A 6,883-nucleotide genomic window follows, 5' to 3' on the forward strand; every position below is an offset into this window, starting at 1 on the left:
GCCCTGTGCGTATGCATGATGTCCAGAAGCTTACTGGTTGCTTGGCCACCCTAATTCAATTCATTTCCCCCCTCGGTGAAAAGGCGATGCCTCTTTACTGACTGATGAAGAAATCAGATAAGTTCGAGTGGACCCCAGAAGCTGATGCAGCATTTCTAGAGCTAAAAGCCCTGCTTTAAACCCAGCCAGTGCTTGCTGCTCCAATCAGCAAAGAGCCTTTACGGCTTTATATAGCAGCCACTGGACAAGTCATCAGTACAGCACTTACAGTCGAGCAGGAAGAACAAGGAAAAGCTTATAAAGTTCAGCGCCCGATTTTTTACATTTCTGAAGTCCTGACTCCGTCAAAGCATAGATATCCGCACTATCAGAAGCTCGTCTACGGGATTTACATGACCATGAAGAAGGTTGCACACTATTTCTCTGATCACTCTGTTACAGTCGTCAGCGACGCTCCATTGTCAGAGCTTCTGCACAACAGAGATGTAACTGGTCGAGTGGCAAATTGGGTGATTGAACTCCTTCCTTGGATATCAAGTTTGAGACAAAGAAAGCTATCAAGTCCCAAGCAATAGCAGATTTCCTTGCCGAGTGGATCGAACAGCAACTGCCGACTCAAGTTCACTCGAAGCACTGGACCATGTTCTTTGACAGATCCAAAATGCTAAATGGTTCTGGTGCTGGGGTGGTACTGGTATCCCCCCGAGGAGATGGGCTCAGAGATGCCCTCCAGATTCACTTTGATTCCTCCAACAATGAAGCAGAATATGAAGCACACCTGTACAGGTTGCGCATGGCCATCTCACTCGGCGTCCGTCGCCTCATGGTCTATGGTGACTCATATTTGGTAGTCAATCAAGTGATGAAGGAGTGGGACGTCAGAAGCCTAGCCATGACTGGTTACTGCAACGCGGTGAGGAAGCTGGAAAAGAAGTTTGAGGGGTTAGAGCTCCATCACATACCCCGCCAGAAAAATCAAGCAACCGATGACTTGGCAAAGATAGGTTCCAAGAGAGAAGCCATTCCCAGCAATGTGTTTTTGGAGCATATTCACACGCCGACAGTTCTGGAAGATCCTTTTACTGAAGAGCCCACGCAGCCTAAGACCGCCACAGACCCGACTGAAGTCGAGGTCCCAGCCGTGGTCGACCTGATCATGGAGGTTCTGGCCATTACTACCGACTGGATAGTGCCGTACATTGCGTACATCCTTAGGAAAGAACTCCCAGAGGATGAGGAAGAGGCTCGACAAATCATCCGTCGATCCAAGGCCTTTACTGTGATAAGAGGACACCTATTCATGGAAAGCGTGACTGGAGTCGGTCAGAAATGCATAACACCAGAAGAAGGTCGAATGATCCTCAATGACATCCACTCGGGGACCTGTGGTCACCATGCGTCCTCTCGGGCCATCGTGGCTAAAGCATACCGAGTTGGATTCTATTGGCCACGAGCAAATGAAATGGCGAAAGATATAGTCGATAGATGTGAAGGCTGCCAGTTTTACTCCGACATGTCTCACAAGCCAGCGTCAGACCTGAAGACCATCCCCCGACATAGCGGCTAGGTATTTAAACCTAAGGACACACAGTCCCGGACACCCAGTCCTAAACACGCAGCGCAGGATACCCAGTCCTCACCGTATTCCCCTTGAGCTAATGTCACACAGACCTCGCCCAATCACTCTGGTAAGTCTTCAAGGTAGACTCCCAAACCTTCACAGACTTCGTTCACCGGCGATCCACAATGACTCTTGGATGCTCAGAACGCGACGCCTAACCGGCTGGAGGATTCACAGTCCTCAAGTGTAATAAGTCTTCAGATCACATAGACAGGAAGACTTAAGTGATGCCTAACACTCTTTGGCTCTGGGTTGTTAGGGCTTTATCCTCGCAAGGAATTCTCTCTCAAAGGCTTCGAGGTGGGTTGCTCTCAAACGACAAAAGCCGTACTCTAACTCTGAGCAGCCAACCGTTTATGGTTGTAGGGGTGGGCTATTTATAGCCACTAGGCAACCCGACCTGATTTGTCCAAAATGACCCTTGGTCACTAAGGAACTGACACGTGTTCCAACGGTCAGATTTCAAACACACACGGCAACCTTACTTGGGCTACAAGCAAAGCTGACTTGTCCGACTCTGGACAAGATTTGCTCTCATAGTCTTCACTCGAAGACATAGGTTTTGGTTAAGCATCACTTCAGTCATTCTGACTGTTTCTCTTGGACCCCACTTAACAGTACGGTGGTTCCTATGACTCAATAAAGAAGAAAAAGAACTATGAAAGATCTGAGTCTTCGAGCTCCATAGGCTTCATGCGATGTCTTCTCTTGTCATAGTATTCAATGTGAATATCTTCACATAACACCTTTGACATCAATGTCTTCATACATTTTGAGGGGTCATCTCTGGTAGGAAAACCGAATCAATGAGGGACTTCTACCTGTGTTATCCTGCAATTCTCACAAACACATTAGTCCCTCAACTAGGTTTGTCGTCAATACTCCAAAACCAACTAGGGGTGGCTCTAGATGCACTTACAATCTCCCCCTTTTCAATGGGGAATATAATATGTGAAATTGTAAAGGATAAGGAATTGTCTTCATAAGTTGCAAGGGCTCCCCCTGAAGATGTGCATATAAGTAATTTGCTTTTGGAATGCAAATGCACATGGCAGGTTGTACTCATGGAGATCCTCTTCAACTTATGATGACAATTCATTATGCATGTGAAGGTATGTGAAGATAATGACATGCATAATGGAAAATGGACGTCTGCAAAATGATCTAAGTGCGGAATTTATCGTCGCACGTGCGGAATTTATCATTGCATCACAAAGTAGCAAATAAGTAGCAGACGACCATCGAGTTTAGGTGTTACAACTCAAAGAACCAAATGTATCAAAAAGAGAGTTGTAAACACTAGGCAAAATTTAAAGCAACCGCCCATGTGGACCCGCTTGAAGACTATCAAACTCATATGCTTCTCCCCTTTTTGTCAGTAAGGACCAAAAAGGTTTGAAGACATAGAGCATCTACTCGTTCCCATGAGGAGTAGGTGAAGCAGCAGGGTCATCGTTGGTGATCGGCGGTGCAGAAGAACTTGGAGCAGTGTCGAAGCGTGCTGAAGGAGGGGGCGGTGAAGTAGCATCGTCTTCATCCTCTATCACTCAGGCATTCACAGTTTCCGCAGAGGAAGAGAACTCAGAGTCTTCAAGAGATGGAGTTCGTCGCAGCACTGCCCTTCGAGGAGGTGTGGAGTCAAACTTGAAGCGTTCAGAGAAGCCATCCTCTTGAAGATCATCTTTAGAGAACATAAGCGTCAGTCCATTCCATGTGCATCGAGAGGTTTCATGGGCAACAAAGGCATTCTTGGCGGCAAGATTGCGAATGCGGTTAACATTGACCACGAGGCTTTGCATTTGGCGCTTCAGCCAGTCATGATGCCTATCCTGTTTCTGATGAAGAGCCACCAGAAGCTCTCGATCGTTGAGAACACGAGATCGCTTCTTGGGTCGTTGGGCCATAGTGCTTTCGGTGGCTTCAGTGAGGGAACGATGAGGTGCACGTGTAGTTCCAGCCAGAGGATAAACACGAGTGACTGCTTCAACTCCTTCAATGTTCTGAGAGAAACTTTGATGCTCCGCATTCTGAAGACTAAGAGGCTCCTTGGCAGGCTCAGGATAAATCGCTTCAATGGACATATCCACATCAGGCAGAAAGATCCGATGATTGCAAGCAGATGGCTGACATGAGATAGCGGAGTGGAGTTTAATCAGCCGCATTATCCATGGAGCATAGAACTTCAAGCCAAAAAGATCAGAGCCTGATGCAGCAAGTTGGCGGATGAAGAAGTCTTGTGCATTGAAGCATTTGCCATGAAGAATATAGAAGACCCAAGTCTTCATTGCACCTTCCAGCTTGCCATGTGGAGAATGTCCTTTGATGGGCCAGAGAGTTCGCCTTATGATGTGATAGATAGTCCTTGGTAGATACTCAAGGTCTTCAACAAAGAACTCCTTAGGATATGCAGCATCTTGTGGCAGGGGCTTCATCATACTGAGCATCTGACTCATATTTGGTTCAGGCTTCTGAAAGATGCTCTCCATAGCTTCACTGTGAAGCTGATAGCCAAGTTCGTAGAGATCGCCAGGAGTGGGCAGACCAGTGAGCTCAATGATATCAAAGGCTTTGGCTTCGTGATGAACATTACCTGTCATCCACTCCAGGATCCAAGTCTTCGGATCTCTGTTGTACCCACGGATGTGAAGTGTGGCATAGAATTGGAGCAGCAACTCTTCATTCCAGTGCTCTTGGTCGGTGAAAAACGGCAACAATCCAACCTCTTGATGCAATCCAGAGCTTCTTCCAGACAGGGCAGACAAGCTATTGCTTCGGTGTCAAGATGCTTATGTGGGAAGATGCGACCTTGATTGTACAGAATGCAGGAGTAATAGCTTCGCTGCGGATAGCTCCAGAACCGATCAGAAGATATTCTTTCCCTTGAGTAGGGGTTCTTGGAGCTATTGAAGAAAGTGTTGTCTGCTTTGAAGCCGTTGACATTGAAGGATCCAAGTGCTGATGCAGGACCTGGAAACCTGGGCAACCTTGGAATTGGCTTCTGTACCTGAGGTCTATGCTCAACATGATAGTCAAACTGAGGACCAGCAGCAGGCGCAGGAACAGAAGCAGCAGCATCATTGGCTTCGCTGACTTCTGGTTCTTGTGTTGGTGTAGGCTCCACATTTGCTTCAGCCATGATAGCGTCAGTGGCTTCATTGGTGTTGGTGGTGGCAGCCTCAAGATTTTCTACCTCCACTTGATGAGCTGGAGGGTCAGGCATAGACACGTTCTCCGCGAGAACAGCTTCATCAGTAGTTGGGGGAGTGGGGACATGTTCTTCTTCTTGGGTGTCATCGGCTGATGCAGCCAGAATGTCTTCAGCAGCTTTAGCTGCAGACTCAAAGACTGGAGGCCTTGGTCCTTTGCGAAGCCTGCGTAACGCTGGCGACGCCTGTGGAGATGTAGTTAGCTGGGCCTCAAAGTCATCTTCTTTTTGTGCTTGTGGGTGATCAGCCCATGTTGTATCCTGAGCGACTGGCATCAAGGGACGACCTATGCTGATGAGTTCACTGTGCATAAGCACAGGCGATGATACCTGTTGGTGCTCGATCTGAGCAAGGACTACATTATCTTCAACATTGTCATGGTGACCAATGTCTTCAGCAGCGGTAGGATCAGCTGCTGGAAAGTCTTCAATTGCGCGAGCCTCTGTGAAAGCAGGCTCATGGACAGTCAGTTGGCGCTCTTGAAGTTCAATGGCAGGGCGAACAATGGAGATGGCTTCAACAATTAAGGGCTCTGTGGGAGCCGCCTGTTCCTTCTTGGTCTTCCACTTCTTCTTGGAGGGAGCAGCATCAGAGGCTACAGAATGTTTCCTCTTTCTGGCTTCAGCCTCAGCAGTCCTCGTCTTCTTCAGTTCAGAAGTGGTTGACCTGGCATTTGGCTTCGAGCCAGTCATGCTAGTTGGGAAGACAATGGGATCTGCTTCCTGCCTTGGTGCGCGGGGTTCGGCCACAGTGGGCTTCTTCTTCTGCTTAGCAGCCATCCTGGGATCAATGCCCGGACGCCCAAGGGCCTTGTGCTTCTCAACCTCATTGTAGCCTTGCACACACTTGTCAGCCAGGCTCTTCATGCGCTCACGAGAACCCTGAGCTTCTGCATGTTTCTTGAGAAAGGCTTCTTTGAGCTTGTGCAGCATAATCTTGAAGTTTTTCACCTCTTGCACGCTGAGCTTGGCCATATGCTTCTTGAACTGAGCTTTCTCAAAGTCAATCTTTTGCTTCAGTTCGATGATGCGCTGAGCTAGAGCTAGCTCTGAAGCAATGGCACCATGGAAGGCGACACTGAGGCTAGTTGGAAGTTGCAGATCTTCGAAGCTGAGGTTGGGCGTGTCAAACCACTCATCAATGAAGTTGTGAATGATTGCCACGTCAAAGAGAGGCAGATCATTGAAGATTTCTGCTTCTTCTTTGCTCTTGATCAGTTGCTCAAGAGCGTCATCTGCAAGATCTTCATCACTGGACAGATCAATGGCATCGTTGCGCAGAATAGCAGCAGCAGTCAGTTCTTGACCGGTGTGTGGCAAAGGCATCTTGACTTTCTAGGGCTTGGAGATGCGTGACAAATCTTCAGACTACACACTGTCTTCAGGAGGTTCAGTAGCCAGTGGCTTCGCCCGTGAGATTCTTGGTGCAGAGGCAGGCTTTGAACCTTTAGGCTGCTTCAACTTCTTTGGCTTCGGCGCTGCAGGCGCTTCATCTGATTCAGCATCATCTGTCGGCTCATTCACGGCTGTCCCTTGAACCACGATATGAGTGATGAGAACTTCCAAGTTGTACAAGGGCCCAAGAAGATTGGGTTCAGCTTCGCGAGTTCCATCGGCACGGGGAGCAGAGGGACCTGGGTTGAAGTCTAATCCCAAAGACTTCTTGTTCTGCTTCGCTGAGTTCTTGTCAAACTGGAAGTTGCGCTTGAACAGATTGTCGTCATGACACCATAGTAGTGACAATGGTTGTGCATCTGCAGGCTGTGGCCCAGGGACCATGCAGGGATAGAAGCCTTGTTCAATGGCTTCTTCTCTGGACCTGGGTTGAAGATTCCTGTATAGGATGTCTCCCCACGGTCGCTTGATGGCATTTTTCTCAGCATATTCCTGGGTCACAAACCGGTATTTGAACCATTGTTCTGCCCAATATCTTCGAATCCATTGGATTCGGGTCTTGCGCTGATTGTAATCCTCTTCAGGATCTGTCTTGTAAAGCTCTGAGAGGTCATCAGGCAAATCTCTTGATGTTCCCCCACGACGCTGTCTGCCACCCTTCC

Source organism: Triticum aestivum, chromosome 6A (assembly GCF_018294505.1).
Source record: "Triticum aestivum cultivar Chinese Spring chromosome 6A, IWGSC CS RefSeq v2.1, whole genome shotgun sequence".
Taxonomy (NCBI): Eukaryota; Viridiplantae; Streptophyta; class Magnoliopsida; order Poales; family Poaceae; genus Triticum; species Triticum aestivum.